Source organism: Monodelphis domestica, chromosome 8 (genome assembly GCF_027887165.1).
Source record: "Monodelphis domestica isolate mMonDom1 chromosome 8, mMonDom1.pri, whole genome shotgun sequence".
NCBI lineage: Eukaryota > Metazoa > Chordata > Mammalia > Didelphimorphia > Didelphidae > Monodelphis > Monodelphis domestica.
The window spans coordinates 243,927,647-243,944,366 of NC_077234.1; the positions used below are offsets into that span (position 1 = coordinate 243,927,647).

The window sequence follows — 16,720 nt, forward strand, 5'->3', positions numbered from 1 at the left end:
GCCTTTACTTGGCTATCAAATTGATTTTCCAAAAGTGCAAATATAAGTTCATATCATCCTTTTATCCCCTAAATTCTAGTATCTCCCTAAGTTCAAGTATGAAATTCTCCATTTGATTTTAAAAGTCCTTCATAACCGAACTACCTTGTAAATCTCCAGCTTTTTCTCTTTATTTTTCCTTGATGTCATCTGTAATTGAACGATATTGACATCCTTGCTTTTCCTCAAACAAAGAGTTCCATTATTCAACATATTTCTACTCTTCCTCAAGCCTAGAATTATCTCCTTTATTTTCTTTTCCTGCTGGCTTTTCTGACTTCCTTCAAGTACCAGCTCAAATCTCATATCTATACAAAGCCTCACCTGGTCCCCTTTAATGCACGTGCCTTTTTTCTTTCTATTAACTCCACCTTATTCTGAGTGGATCTTATTTCTACCTAATCCTTTACATTATGTCTTCCCCATTAATCCCTGAACTCGTTGAGAACAAGTACTTTTCTTCAAATGCCCAGTGATTAGAAGAGTGTCTGTACTTAATAAATGCTTGTGGTCTTAGCTTGATTGCACCATTTCTTGGATGAAATGTTTTCAATAGAATGAACTTTTCTGACATTTTAGTTTGTAAGTTTGATAATACTGTAAGAAAAATAAGAGAGCGGAAAATATTTAGTATCAGGAATGAAGATCATTAGATTTTTAATTAGATATTTTGAATATATTCAATGATACCAGTAATACCAATATAATCTTAGAAAATTATAACATAGCTAGAGGCAAGACACATAGTGGATGGAAAAGTCTAGGAATAAGGAAGACCTGCTTTAAAAACATGCATCTTTATTCACACTGGCTATGTCACTGGGAAGATACCCTACAGGTTCTAAGAGGATACTTTGAAAAGCAGATATGACTCTACATTGGTAAATGGATTTACCACACTGTGAGTTCATATGCAATGAAAATCAACAGTCTGGTCCATAATATATGTTATATTGCCTATATGTTCTATCTACCTGTGTCAACCCTTGAAAACCAGAGAGGGACAGTATAACTGTTCCCCTGAAAGCCAGAGAGCTTTAGTGGGCTGAACCAATTTATTTCCTTTAAGTGAGAGAAAATAAAGACACACATGCACTTAGGTTGGCATAGAACTAAGCCTGAGGAGCAGGAGTAGAATACAGGTTTTAGAGGAATCTAAGAAAGAGGAGACAAGTCTGTGGGATTAGACAGCAAGAAAGAAACTTGTCCTTAGCAATAGATGTTCTTCAGGAGCTTGGAATGTAGATCAGGATGGAACTCCCATGATTTATTGCTGTGAAGATGAAATGAGATATTTGTAAAGCTCCTGCACACAACAGACACTATATCAATACTAGTTATAATTATATTTGTTATTATTATAACAATTATATATATATATATAACATATTGATTATTTCACAAAGAAGTTTTAGGTTATTTGTTAGCATTTGTATGAGAATAAATGTATATAGTACCAGTTTTAAGCCTGAGAATTTCCTTTCTACATTCATATATCTCACTGATAGCACTTTAATGACATATATAAAACATTTTAAGCCATTTATTAATGTACTCTATCATTCTTTGTTAATATGACATCAATCAGTAGAGTTCTAGTAACTTTTTTGATTGGGACAGTATTCAGATAAAGCAGTTTCCTTTCTTGCTAATTTAGAGGGCCATGATGTTAATCTTAATTTGTTATTCCTTGATTGATATTTTTAAAATGTCATTCTTCAAAGGCTTCCTTGGAGTGTTTGTGAAATTTAATTTTCCCTTATTATTCTTGTAGCATATTCTGTGTGACTTCAACTCTCAGGTTTCTATTGTTCATTCCTGTTATTAGTGTCAAGTATCAAACATTGTTTCTTAAATTTTAATATTTAAAGGTGTACTTGTACAAGAATATTCATAGCTGTGCAGTTTGTGGTGGCAAAAAATTGGAAAATGAGGGGATGCCCTTCGATTGGGGAATGGCTGAACACATTGTGGTACATGTTAGTGATGGAATACTATTGTGCTCAAAGGAATAATAAAGTGGAGGAATTCCATGTGAACTGGAAAAACCTCCAGGAAGTGATGCAGAGTGAGAGGAGCAGAACCAGGAGAACATTGTACACAGAGACTGATACACTGTGGTACAATCAAATGTAATGGACTTCTCCATTAGTGGCAATGCAGTGATTCAGAACTAGTCAGAGGGACATATGAGAAAGAAGACTATCCACATCCAGAGGAAGAACCGTGGGAAAAGAAACACAGAAGGAAAACACCTGCTTGATCACATGGGTTGATGAGGATATGACTGGGGAAGTAGATTCTAAAAGATCACCCTAGTGCAAATAGTAATAATAAAGAAATGGGTCTTGATCGATGACACACATTAAACCCAGTGGAATTGTGCATCAGATATGGGAGGGGGGTTTGGGAAGGGAAAGGAAGGAACATGAGTCTTGTAATCATGGAAAATTATTCTAAATCATCTAATTAAATAAAATTAAAAAAATAAAGCCTTGTGTGAGAAATTTAAAAAGGTGTACTTAGAAATAAAGATATTTATTGACTTAAATATCTATTTATATCATAGGGATGAATGATTTCATTAGTGTAATATCTTCAGTAATGCAAATTGAACTTGCTCTATGATTTAACAGATGATTTAGAGTTGTCATAATAAATAAATGACTACAATAATTTAATATTCACCCCTTAGGTTAATTCATAGATAATGAGCATCTTTGCTAAGTCAGTGCACAACATTTTTCTAGCACTGTAGGTATTGCCAGAAGTTTGGTTCTGTTATCTTTGAAATCTTTAAGAGCTAAATAGTCATGTTCTTGAATAGGACTTCAGTGAAAGAAAAAGTAAGTACAAAGATTATATGTATATGTGTGCATATGTATAATGATTATACATACAAACCTGTATGTATATACATATTCAGTATATAAATAGGGATAAAATCTTTGTGTGTTGCAAATCTAATCAATTATGTGAAACATATGGTTGGATCATAATAATTTTAAGATTTTTAGTGCTATACTTATTCTCTCTCATTTGAGCATCATAAAAATCTTTTGAAGTGAATTGCTGCTATTATTAGTCCTGCTTTAAACAGAGGAGAAAATTGAGACCAGGAGAGCTTAATTAGATGATTCGTCCAGGTTACATCACTAGTAAATGTTTGAGGTAGGATTTGAACTTGGGTTTCCCTACTTCCAAGGAGCAGAACTAAGAGAACCAAGAGGCTGATACACTGTGTCACAACTGAAAGTAATGGACTTTTGTACTAGCAGCAATGCAATGATCCAGGACAATCCAGAAAACTTATGAGAAAGAATATTGTCCACACCCAGAGTAAGAACTAGGAGAACAGAAATTGAATAGAAAAACATGATGGATCACGTAGTTTGATATGGATATGATTAGAGTTTTGATGTTAAAATATCACTGTACTGCAAATATGAATAATATGGAAATAGGTTTGAACTATGATATGTGTATAAACCTATGCAATTGCTTGTCAGCTCCTGGAGGGAGGAGGGAGAGTGTGTGTGTGTGGAAATCACAAATTATGTAACCATGGAAAGATAGTCTAAATTGTTTTTAAAAGAGTACTTGAGAACTGTTTTTCCCCCCAAGTTTCACATCTTCCATATGAGAGTTCATTTTTTTCTGAGTTGGTGTAAGTTTCTCAGCAAACAATTTTTCCCCCTTAAACTCTGCTACTATTCAGAGGAAAAAGTGACAAGTATTAGGAGAATATTGTAGTTGAAAGCAATAAGAAAGTCCAAGCTCTACCCAGACTGATCAAAAATATGGACCTTGGAAATATTTAGCTAAACAGGAAAGTGGTCACTGGAGTCTTGAAAGATCTGAGTTCAAATTCTATCCCAGATATTTACTAGTTGTGTGGCCATGGAAAATCTATTTAATCTCTATTTGTCTCTGTTTCTAATGAATGTTCCTTAATCAGTGCTCACACGTTGTCAAATACTAACTATGAATGATTCTTCTATCCATACTGAGCAATCCTATTTACATAAAGCTAAATAAAGCTGGGTAAAATCAAACAGAAACTCCACTAGGTCAGTTATGAATCTATATAATTTCTAGAAGCCCCCAACCTGCTTCAGCAGATAATAATTTTATTCTTCTTCACTAAATCTTGAGAAAGTGAAAGGAATACTGAGTATAACAGCTGATTGCATTTGCTTAAAACTCCATTTTTTCCAGGAATTTCTGAGATTTGTCCATAACCCTGTGTGACTATAAAGAAAAAGGGACCAGCTAACTAGACCCTCCCCTAACTGGACCAAAAAGGCCTGAACTGAAAATAATCCCAGTAACTTTTTACTGATAAGATGATCATTATTTCACCAAGAAAGATTCCAGAGTTTTCCAGATAAAATAACTCATCAGACTATCTCCGTAAGAGTTAAGAGCCCAAAATTTACTCCAAGGTGTTACTGTTAAGAATATGCTGTTGCACTTGTCCCTCAAGCAATAAGCTTGTGTTTGTTTGTTTTTCATCTTCTCTTCCTCATCTGTCAGACAATGAAAGCTCACTAATTTCTGTATTTAATGGCCATCTTAGGAACCCTCTCCTTATGAGAGGTATTTCTGCATTCATGCTCATTCTGTTGAGAATACATTAAAATACTCTTTGTTTCTTCCTCAGTTTCTAGTGTCTTTCACTCAATTCTACTCCAGTCTGGAGGGGTCAGAAATTTGGTTGACAGTCTCAATCCAATTCTTTCCCAGGATGTTCTATATCTTCTTTTGCTTTTCAAGTCTCCAACATCATCCTCCTTTACTACCTCTTATTTGAGGAACTTACCTTTTACTAAAAAAATAAAAGATCAGTAATGTGAATTCCTCTTATGTCAAAAACTCCACCATTTCCCCCCTTTTTTTCTTTAAAAAAGCTAAACCTTAAAAAAAAAAGAAAGAAAGAAACTACCTCCCAAAGGAGATATATTGATTGGGAATGATCTAAATGTATTGGTGATGAAGAAACCCACCTAAGGACTTTCCCAGGGCCAGGGAGGCACAAAAACCCTTGAGACTATAGGTAAACAAGTTTATTCAGTTTATGAAGGTTAGGGAACTGATAGTTAAACTCCACAGGGTCCCTAAAAAGCTCAATCTCTACCCACTTTTCTATGTTCTCAAGAGGACACTCTTCTAGTCTTCTTAAGCCCTCTTTAACAGCTCCCTGAACTAGCTAGATCCAAATCCCATTTGACTACTTTACTAATCTAAATATCCCAGATTATCTCTAAAAGGCTGAGGATCCAGGACTCACAGGTGGACTGAGTCCTTCCCCAAGCCTGGGTTTGGCTTCCTAGGTAAAACCCAAAGTCCCAGATGAAAAGCCCTTTGGTTTACCTTAGTTAAATTGCCACAGTCAAATTGTTCACCATCAGATATGTTCATAGCACTTCAGGGAAACACAGATCTCCTCCCAGGTATTTCTCCAGACCCAAGAACTTCCTAGTTTTTCAGTAAAACTAGTTGTTTCCCAGTATATGATGGAGCAGCTGTTCCGCCTTCCAGCTCAAAGAAAAGGCAGTTACAGGAGTGACAGTTTTCCCCAGTAAACTCCCCAAACCCCCTTCTGTAGAGCTCTGCCTTCTAGAATCTTTTCCCAAGGTTTGTGACTAGATTCTCTTCTCTCCCTCTTAGTTGCATTTTTTCCTATCCTTTATCCCTCATCCTTTTCCTTATTCTCAGCAAGGCAAATACTTCTCCCTATACTGTTAACCACATGATATTTCAACTTCTTCAGCAGATCACTCTATTATGTCACCTCAAAACTTCAGTTTCTCTATTCTATATATTCTTTCCCTAATAACTGTGAGAATGCCTCATTATGTATAATACTTAAAAAGTATTAAATTGTGCCACAATGTATCAGTCTCTGTGTACAACATTCTCCTGGTTCTGCTCCTTATGCTCTGTATCAAATCCTAGAGGTCTTTCCAGTTCACATGGAATTCCTTCAGTTCTTTATTCCTTTCAACACAATAATATATCATCACCAATCTATACCACAATTTATTCAGCCATTCCCCAATCGATAGACACCTCCTTATTTTTCCAAATTTTTGGCACCAAAAAGAAGACAGCTATGAATATTTTTGTTAACGTCTTTTTCCTTATTATCTCTTTAGGGTACAAACCCAGCAGTGGTATGACTGACAAAGGGCAGACAGTCTTTTAGCACCCTTTGGGCATAGTTCCAAATTGCCCCCCAGAATGATTGGATCAATTCACAACTCCATCAGCAATGTATTAGTGTCCCAATTTTGTCATATCCCCTCCAATATTTATCTCTTTCCTTTACTGTCAGATTGGCCAGTCTGTTAGGTGTAAGGTGGTATCTCAGAAGTATTTTAATTTAGATTTCTCTAATCAGGAGGGATTTAGAATACTTTTTCATGTGTTTGTTGATAGTTTAGATTTCATCCTGTGAAAACTGCCTATTCATGTCCCTTGAGCATTTGTTGATTGGGGAATGGCTTGATTTTTTGTAAATTTGACTTAGTCCCTTATATATTTGGGAAATTAAACCTTTGTCAGAGAGTTTTGTTATAAAAATATTCTCTCAGTTTGTTGCTTTCCTTCTAATTTTGGTTACATTGGTTTTGATGGTACAAAACCTTTTTAATTTGATATAATCACAGTCATTCATTTTATATTTTGCAATGTTCTCTATATCTTGTTTGGTCTTAAATTCCTTCCATTCCCACAGATCTGACAGGTATACTATTCTATATTCACCTAATTTATTTTTTATTTCACTCTTTGCATTTAGGTCATTTACTCATTTTGAATTTATCTTGGTATAGGGTGTAAGATATTGGTCTAAACATAATTTTTGCCAAAGTGCTTTCCAATTTTCCCAGCAGTTTTTGTTAAATAGTGAGTTCTTGTCCCAAAAACTGGGGTCTTTGGGTTTATCAAACACTAGCTTGCTGAGGTCCTTTACCCCTAGTATATTCCATTGATCTACCCTTCTGTCTCTTAGCCAGTACCACAAGGTTTTGATGACCACTGCTTTATAGTACAATTTAATATCGGTTAAAGCTAGACCCCTATACTTCACATTTTTTTCCATTATTTCCCTTGGTATTCTTGATCTTTTGGTCTTCTAGATGAACCTTGCTATAATTTTTTTCTAATTATATAAAAAGTTTTTTTGGTAGTTTGATAGGTATCTGAATGAGTATATTACTGAATACTGAATAAGTAGATTAATTTGGGTAAGATAGTCATTTTTATGATATTAGCTTGACCTATCCATGAGCAATTAATGTTTTTTTTTCCAATAGTTTAGATCTACTTTTAATTGTGTAAAAAGTTTTTGTAGTTGTTTTCATATAATTCCTGTCTTTGACTTGGCAAATAGATCCCTAAATATTTTATATTGTCTAGCATGATTTTAAATGGAATTTCTCTAAGTCTTGCTGCTAAGTTTTGTTGGAAATATATAGAAATTGTAATGACTTATGTGGGTTTATCTTGTACCCTGTAACTCTACTAAAGTTGTTAATTATTTCCACTAATCTTTTAGTTGATTTTCTGGGGTTCTTTAAGTATACCATCATATCATCTGAAAAGAATTATAGTTTAGTCTCCTCATTGCTTACTTTAATCCTTTCAATTTCTTTTTCTTTTCTATTAAGGTTGGGTTTTTTTGTATAAATGTAAAACTTTTCTCATCCTTAACCTACCATAATATAATGCCAATCTATTTATGTAGTTACCTTATATCAGCATTAAGGAATTCATTTTAGACAAAAAAGTTGAGTCCAATCAGAATTATCCAAAGTTTTTTTAATCTAGCATCCTATTCAAGTAATAGAAAATTCACAATATTTATAGGGAAGTTGGGTTTTCTACCTATACTTACACATACATATTTCTCCAGTTAAACTTTATTAATTTATCAGATTTTATTATACTTTTGCATTAAGAGTAGAAAATGGAAGTTGGAAGAGTACCTAGGGCATCAGCTTGCTGTTTCACTACAAAAATACTCTCCTAAAAAGAGTAAAATATTGCCACAAAACAAATACAGGCATGAAAGAACCAACAGAGACAGAGGGAAACAACCTTCAAAAAATCCAAAAGCCAGGCAGAAATCATTTGGGGAAGAGTGGTGAGATGGGAGCAGAGCTAGCAGGAGGCATAGCAGCAAATGAAGAGCAAACCATATCCCCCACCACCCTACACTTCTTCTCTGACAACTTCTGAACTTAAGTCCAAACTAAGTCAGATACTGAGATCTTGCCAGGCAAAAAGAGGTCCAAGCTAACTAACACCCCTTGAAATTGTAAACTTGTGGAGAAGTCTAGAGTCCCAGCCCAATGCAATCAGGGCTGAAGGGGGCCTATTCACGTGGGCCCAGAGAAAAGTCAGGAATCCCAGACTGGGCTTGGGGCGAGGACACTGATCTCAGGGGGAAACCTCCCTGGGATCTTTTTGACCAAAACTAATGTTGGAGCTCCAGTGCAGGGAAATCAAGGGTATGCCTGATTGAATCAAGAACACCTTGAAACCAAAACAACAACAACAACAACAACAACAAAACAACAACAACAAATGTGAGCCTAAGCCTGGGCTAGAATCTGATTAGCACTTGACCTGATCAAGTTCAGACTGAGATCAAAAGCTTATACCCAATCCCGAGGAAAGTCTTTAAGCTATCAGCATCACAAGCATCAATTGAATCAGCAGGGGAAAGGTACTAAGGGACTCTTAGAGCTCTCAGCCCTCAGACCATCTGGTAAACTAGTAACAACCCAAAAAATAAGCCAAAAATAACATCAAGGAAGGACTGAAGTTTAAGAGGGTACCTCAACTCCCCAGAAAACAGAGCCTATCTATAATTAGTTAGGGGAAATGAGCTAACAATCAAAAAAAGTACCTAACTAAAGACTTTTTATAAAGAGCAAGGTGCAGACAAAGAAGGAGACAGTGAAAGCAAAGGAAACACCCAAATTCCAAAAGAAAAATATGGATTAGGCACAGATTCTGAAAGAGCTCAAAAAAGACTTCAAAATCTAATTAGAGGTAGAGGAAAAGTGGGGAAGAGCAATGAAAGTGATGCAAGAAGAAATGTACCAATTGAAAAAGAAGAACCAAAAAATGACAGAGGAAAACAAATTCTTGAAAATCTGAACTGACCATTCAGAAACTAATGATTGCATGAGAAATCAAGAAGCAATAAACCAACACAAAAAGAAAGAAGAAATTCAAAAGAACAGTATCAAAGATGAAAGAAGCCATCTCACCTCTAATGAAGAAGAAATTAAGGCAATTATTAAGAGTTACTTTGCTCAGCTTTATGGTAATAAATATGACAATATAGGTAAAATGGGTGAATATTTACAAAAAATACAAATTGCCGAGATTAAGAAAAGAGGACATAGAATTGTTGAACAATCCATTTTCAGAAAAAGAAATTGAAGAAGCCATCAAGGAACTTCCTAAGAAAAAATCTCCAGGGCCAGATGTATTCACAGGTGAATTCTATCAAACATTTAAAGAACAACTAATTCTAATATTATACAAACATTTAACAGAATAAACAAAGAAGGAGTTTTACTAAATTCTTTTTATGACACAAATATAGTGCTGATTCCAAAGTCAGGCAGACCAAACCAACAAGTGATCACAAGGATTATTCACTATGATCAAATGGGTTTCATACCAGTATTAAAAGGATCATTTAAAATTAGGAAAACCATCAACATAACTGACCATATCATTAATCAAACCAACAGAAATCACATGATTATCTCAATAGAAGTAGAACAGGCTTTTGACAAAATTCAACATCCATTCCTATTGAAACACTAGAAAGTATAGGAATAGAAGGGTCATTCCTCAAAATAATGCACATTATATATTTAAAACAATCAGTAAGTATCATCTGCAATGGGGACAAAAAAGAAACCTTCCCAATGAGATCAGGAGTAAAGCAAGGATGCCCATTATCACCTCTTTTATTCAATATTGTATTTGAAATTTTAGCAATAGCAATTAGAGAAGAAAAATTAAATTGATGGGATTAAAATAGGCAGTGAGGAGACTCTTTGCTGATAATATGTTGTATACTTAAAGAACCACACCCCCAAATCAATTAAAGTACTAGTGGAAATAATTAACAACTTTAGCAAAATTGCAGGGCATTTCTATATATTTCTAAAAAAAATTCAGCAGCAGGAGTTTGAAAGAGAAACTCTAGTTAAAATCACTCTAGACAATATAAAACATTTAGGAACCTATCTGCCAAAACAAATAGAAATTATATGAGAATCACTACAAAACATTTTTCACACAATTGAAACTAGATCTAAACAACTAGAAAAACATTTATTGTTCCTGTTAGGATGAGCTAATATAGTAAAAATTATTATCTTACCCAAATTAATCTACTTATTCAATGTCATACCTATCAAACTACCAAAAAACTTCTTATAGAATTAGAAAAAATTATAATAAAGTTCATCTGGAAGAACAAAAAATTAAGACTATCAAGAGAAATAATGAAAAAAATGTGAAAGATGGTGGCCTAGCAGTACCAGATCTTACAATGTACTGTAAAGCAGTGATCATCAAAACAATATGGTACTGGCTAAGAGACAGAAGGGTGGAACAATGAAATAGAGTAGAGTTAAATGACCTCAATAGGCTAGTGTTCAATAAACCCAAAGACCCCAGCTTTTGGGATAAGAACTCACTGTTTGACAAAAACTACTAGGAAAATTAGGAAAAAGTATGGGAAAATTAGGTTGAGACCAACATCTTACATCCTATCCCAAGACAAATTCAAAATGGGTATATATAAAGAGTGAAATCATAAATAAATTACATGAACATAGATTAGTATACTTGTCAGATTTATGGGAAAAGAAGGAATTTAAGACCAAGCAAGAAATAGAGAAATGGCAAAATGTAAAATGAATAATTTTTATTCCATTAAATTAAAAAGATTTTTGTATAAACCAAACCAATGCAAACAAAATTAGAAGGAAAGCAACAAGCTTTTATAACAAAAATCTCTGACAAAGGTTTAATTTCCCAAATATATAAGGAACTAAGTCAAATTTACAAAAAATCAAGTCATTCCCCAATCGACAAATGGTCAAGGCACATGAATAGGCAGTTCTCAGATGAAGAAATAAAAACTATCAATAATCACAAGAAAAAGACTTGTACAAAAATATCCATAGCTGAGCTCTTTATGGTGGCAAAAAAAAAATGGAAAATGATGGGGATGTCCCTCAATTGGGGAATGGCTGATCAAATTCTGGTATATGTTAGTCATGGAATATCATTGGGCTGAAAGGAATAAAGTAATGGAGGAATTCCATGTGAACTAGAATGAACTCCAGGCACTGATGCAGAGCAAAAGGAGCAGAACCAGGAGAACATCGTATACAGAGATTGATACATTATGGCACAATAGAATGTAATGGACTTTTCTACCAATAGCAATGCAATGATCCAAGACAATCCAGAGAAATTTAGGAGAGAATGCTATCCACATCCAGAGAAAGAACTGTGGAACCAGAAATGCATTAGAAAAAACATGATCGACCACTTAGTGTGATAGGGACATGATTAGGGTTTTAATGTTAAAGAATTGCTCTACTGTAAATATGTATAACATGGAAATAATCTTTGAACAATGATACATGTATAAGCCAGTGGGACTGCTAGTTAGCTTTGGGTGTGGGAGCAGGGTCATGAATCATGTTACCATGGAAACATTCTAAATAAAAATTAAAAAAAAGAAAATTAACAATGAGGCACCTCCAGAGTAGTAAAGGAGGAATATGACAGACCAATTTGTAAGTTCTAAGCATTATCAAAATCATGTATTCTATCAGATTCAAAAAATATGGGACATCCTATGTTACATCAGCTTTCTACTTATCAATTAAATAAAGCACTGACAAGAAGTGGATTCTCTAAGGAAACAAAAATAATTTTTTTTTAAAATAAGAAAAAAGGAAGTAGAAAATGTAAGATGGAAAATTATGAGACTGGCCACAAATTAATAATTTAGTTAAATCAAAAGTAATGAGGAGAAAAGATGGAAAAAGAAGATAGATAGATAGATAGATAGATAGATAGATAGATAGATAGATAGATAGATAGACAGACAGACAGATGGAGAGACAGACAGATAGACAGATAGATAGATAGATAGACAGACAGACAGGCAGACAGACAGACAGACGGACGGACAGATGGACAGACAGACAGACGGATAGATAGATAGATAGATAGATAGATAGATAGATAGATAGATAGATAGATAGATAGATAGATAGATAGATGTTAAACTTATCCTTGCTTCTCCATTTAGCTTGCTATTCTGTGGCTGCCATGAAGGGTCCCCTACCTATAAATTGGACATTTGAAATATTGTTTGGTTATCATTGACAAATTAAAAAGAAAAGGGATGCTCTTCTTACTTCCAAAGCTGACTAGAAAGATTTGAGACCCTAAAAAATCAAAGAAGTCAAAACTTGAAACTGAAATTTGTTTGGGTGAACATGTTCATAGCCTGGAAATTGATTGGAAAATTAGACTAGAGGGACTAATCAAGTAGAAGAAGGTAACAGACGTGTTGAATCAGAATTCAGAATTGGTTTGAAAGTGCTTTATTTTAAGTAAATAAAATGAGGATGCAACAGATAAGAAAATTTGAAAGCTGGAGTCCCAATATGAAATTTTAATGTAAAAGAAATTTTCCAAGTATGTTTGATCCAATTATTGGGCAGAGAAGTCCAGCTAGCAACAAAACATGGAAGAGAAGAGAGTGAAATCCCCTCGCCTCAATTTATCAAACTTTTTCTCTGCCAACTAACTCTCACACATCACATTTTGGGTGCTAACTGTGGCTTTCTGTTTTGCTTGTGCCACTCAGAGGGACAGTCCAGGGGCAGTTCAGAGGATATTTGTCCTTTCTCCATCTCTTGATCTCTTGACTATCTTTCTGCCTGTTTTCCCACTGCCATTCCACTTGTGACCCAATCCACTCAATGTTTTCTTCACTCAATCCTCACCTCTTGGTCAAGTTCAGACTCAGGCCAGCTATGCAAGTAGTCAGTGTCACCTGTGGGACCCTAGAATAAAAAGTAAATTTCCTTCAAACAGAAATGAGGAAAGAGCAGCCCTTTCCTTGTGACCTTCTTCCATCATGTCTTCTACTCTCAAATGCCTGTAAATCCAATGATCACCCTTAATGTCTCCTTTATCTGTCACAAATAAGTTGTATTTTTGTTCTTAATGGGGTATGCTAGAATTTTTCCTGCTTGATACTGTCAGAGCTCCTAGATTCCAGCTAACCTGAAACTTTTTGTAAAAGAAAATCAAATCAATATTCATTTATGAACAAGATTATTGGGTTAGTGGATCATTGGAATGCTTTAATAAAGTGATTTTAGCATGGCATTTTTGTCTTTGTATCCCCAATGACTAATCATTTTCCAAAATTCTGCAATTCACATTCTCTCCCTCTCTTCCTTTCCCTGAGAGGGCAGGTAATATTATCTAAGTTATTTTTGTGCTAACTTGCAATACACATTTCCATGATATTCCCATTGTGAAAGAAGATATATCATATAGAAAAAAAAACTCGTGAAGAGAAGATAAAATGATAAAATTTATGATACAATCTGAATTTAGACTTTATCAGTTCTTTGATAATGGTGTAGAGCCTTTTTTTCATTGTGACTACCTTGGAGTTTATTAAAATCCTTGCATTGCTGATAGTTAAGACAGTTAAGTCATTCACAGCAAGTCACTATATATTATTGCTATTTCTACATACAGGATTCTCCTGATATTGCTTACTTCGCATTGCATCACTTCATATAATTCTTTCCACGAATTTTTATTAGCATCCTTTTTTATTTTATGGCACAATAATATTCCATTAAAAGCATATAACACAAATTGTTTAGACTTTCCTCAGTTGATGGATAACTTTTTGTTTCCAATTATTTGCTATCCCTCAAAAGAACTGCTATAAATATTTTTTGTACAGGTAGGTTCTTTTCTCCCATTGTCATCTTTGGGATAAAGACCTTGTAGTGGAATAACTAGGTTAAATGGTATCTACAGTTTAACGGTCCTTTGGGTATAATTCTGATGTGGGCTGACGGTGGGCAGTAAAGGAGCAGTAATAGGAATGGGACCCTTATACTCTGAAACCTTTCATTTCTCACTAGTTAGTACTAATTTAACATCAGCTGCAATACCTACAGTTTTAGCATTAATCAAATGTGAATAGTAGATTGTTTAGTTATTCACTTGGTGTACTAGAAGAGGCAATATTCTATGCTAGGGATCAGCTTTATACCTGTTCTGTTTTATTAATTGGTTATATTTTTCTAAGAAATAATTAATTGCCTATAGTGGTCCTCCAATGTACCATATTCTCTCCTCATCTTACCACTCTGGAAGGACATCAGGACCTCTCCTGGACAGATAATGACAAGGTAGACAATGGAGATACATGGAACCTGGGTACTGAGGCCTCCAATCTTGTGCATGCTCCTTATTCCCTAGGATATACTTCCACCTGAGTTTGGAAAGGGAGATGCTAATAATCTTACAATGAGGACCAGTATGGAAGTGGGTCTTACATGATAATAAAAATAAAAGATGGGGAAAAGAGGGAAAAAAAACAAAAAAAGGGGAAATTTTTATTTGTCACAACACTACAAAAAGACACAGGACTGAAACATGGGATGTAATCATATAACTGATTTCCTGTTACATGTGCTTCTGATTCTCTAATAAGATATTCATCAATGGATGCAATAAAACTACATTGATTATTCAGCAATACCAACATTAAACACATTAGGAACAAACAACCAAGTTCAATCCTAAACATTTTGGTAAGCATATTTTGTATGGGGCTCATGATTAGCTTCTTCCTTTCTCCAACGGGAGGTAGCAGCATGGGATGCTTCATTTCCAATTTCTGGAATAAGTAAGTCTGCTACATTTGATACCCAGGAATATAATGATAACCACTTCCTCCTATGAGTTTTTATGGTTCTGGTTAAGGATGTTTACAAATAATATCTATTTCTGATTGATAATCAGTTTCCTAAACTTATCATGAAAGAAAACTCTAGATGAAAACTAATGTTATTAACAAATGTTTGTCATTTGTTTACTGTATTTGAGAAACATTCAAGTTATTACTTGTGTATAATTTTTGTAAAACCCAAGAATTAAATTTTTTTTAGAAAAATTTCAGGAAAAGAATCTTGCTAACTCCTTGAATCATGAAAATGAATTGTTTGGAGAAAGGGCCATAACGAAACCTCCACTGCATCAGATCTAGAATGAACTTTGGAATGTAATTGATTGAACTGAAGGGGGTTGAACACATTTATTATGAATGTAAATTCTCCTGTCAAGGGGGACTTCCCCCTAATTGACTTTTTTGTCAATTTGCCTAGCAAACATTGGTCTTGCTCTTTTTCTTTTATTACCCTATTATCTCTAACTATTATAGTTTCCTCTTGGCACCTTTAGCAAGAAGATCTTTAGAGGTATAAGCTGGTTATGTTAAATGATTCATTGGGGAGACTACTCTCCCAAAGAATCACAAAGGAGATTATGAAAGGGAATTCTTTATTCTCTTTGTCTGTTTTGAGTTAATATCAATCAAGAAACCCCTACTTTACACTTTCTTAGCCTTCAAGTAAGAGAATTCACAAGTCACTTACTTGGAGAGGTCCACTCTTTTAACTCAGTTAGAAACTTGTGAGTCCTTTGATAAGAGTTTACACCCTCAGAGGATGAGAAGTGGAACCCACAGACACTGCCCCACAGGGCAGGGGTAGACAATTTAGAAGCTGTGATTGGCCCCTGTGAAGAGAGGAAAAGACAGGAAGTGACATAGAAAAAGGACTATAAAAAGTCCTGAACTTCCTGTACAGGGGGTCTTCAGCTTGAGTCTTCAGCTTGGAGTTTCAGCTGGTGACTTGCCTCTTGGAGGTCGCTTTGGACTTGGACCTCAGCTTTGACTTGGGACCTTGGCTCTTGAATTGTTTCTGTATCTTCTCCTTTGGACTTTTATCTTGGGTGAGTGAGTAACTGGCCTTCTCTCCCTGGCTTCTGGAGACATTAGTTCTGAAGAGGCCTCCTTCTCTTGGAGGAGGCTATGTTGGTGGAACCTTTGAGTAAGATGGCACTGGGTCCTATGGCTGAGAGTTAATGAGTCTTGCCATGGCTACGCTAGACAAGAGAGCAACATTTGGTGTGATAGGCTAGACATTTTCTCTACCCTCTTCTTACATTTCATTACTTTCACTCTTTCCATCTCTTTGTGAATGAAAGCTACTAAAAGGCACTTGACTTGAGCTATAATATTATTTCATCGGTGACCACAATATTACTTAGAATTCCCATATTTTAGTCAAACCCCTAAATTTAATTCCTTACACTTGTTTATTAAATTAAGAGGACACATATATTATTAGTAACTGTTTATGAGATTTGATAGGGCACACACCATTTACAAATTATGTGTAAATGCTTTTTATAGAAAAAATAGCTTGCATGATGTAAGGGGGGGAATAGGTTAATTTTAATTAACCTATTAATTAATTAATAATATTAATAAATTAATAATAATTAATTTTCATTA

At 34.7% G+C, this 16,720-nt stretch overlaps 1 long non-coding RNA gene across 1 annotated transcript; it reads right to left on the reverse strand.

Moving 5' to 3' along the window:
• Positions 1-1,075: 1,075 nt before the first annotated feature.
• LOC130455752 (uncharacterized) lies at positions 1,076-7,280 on the reverse strand. The gene is made up of 2 exons (XR_008913849.1): positions 5,413-7,280; positions 1,076-1,312 (listed from the first exon to the last, which is right to left on the reverse strand). It is a non-coding gene; the product is annotated as an uncharacterized LOC130455752 (long non-coding RNA).
• Between the last annotated feature and the right edge of the window lie 9,440 nt (positions 7,281-16,720).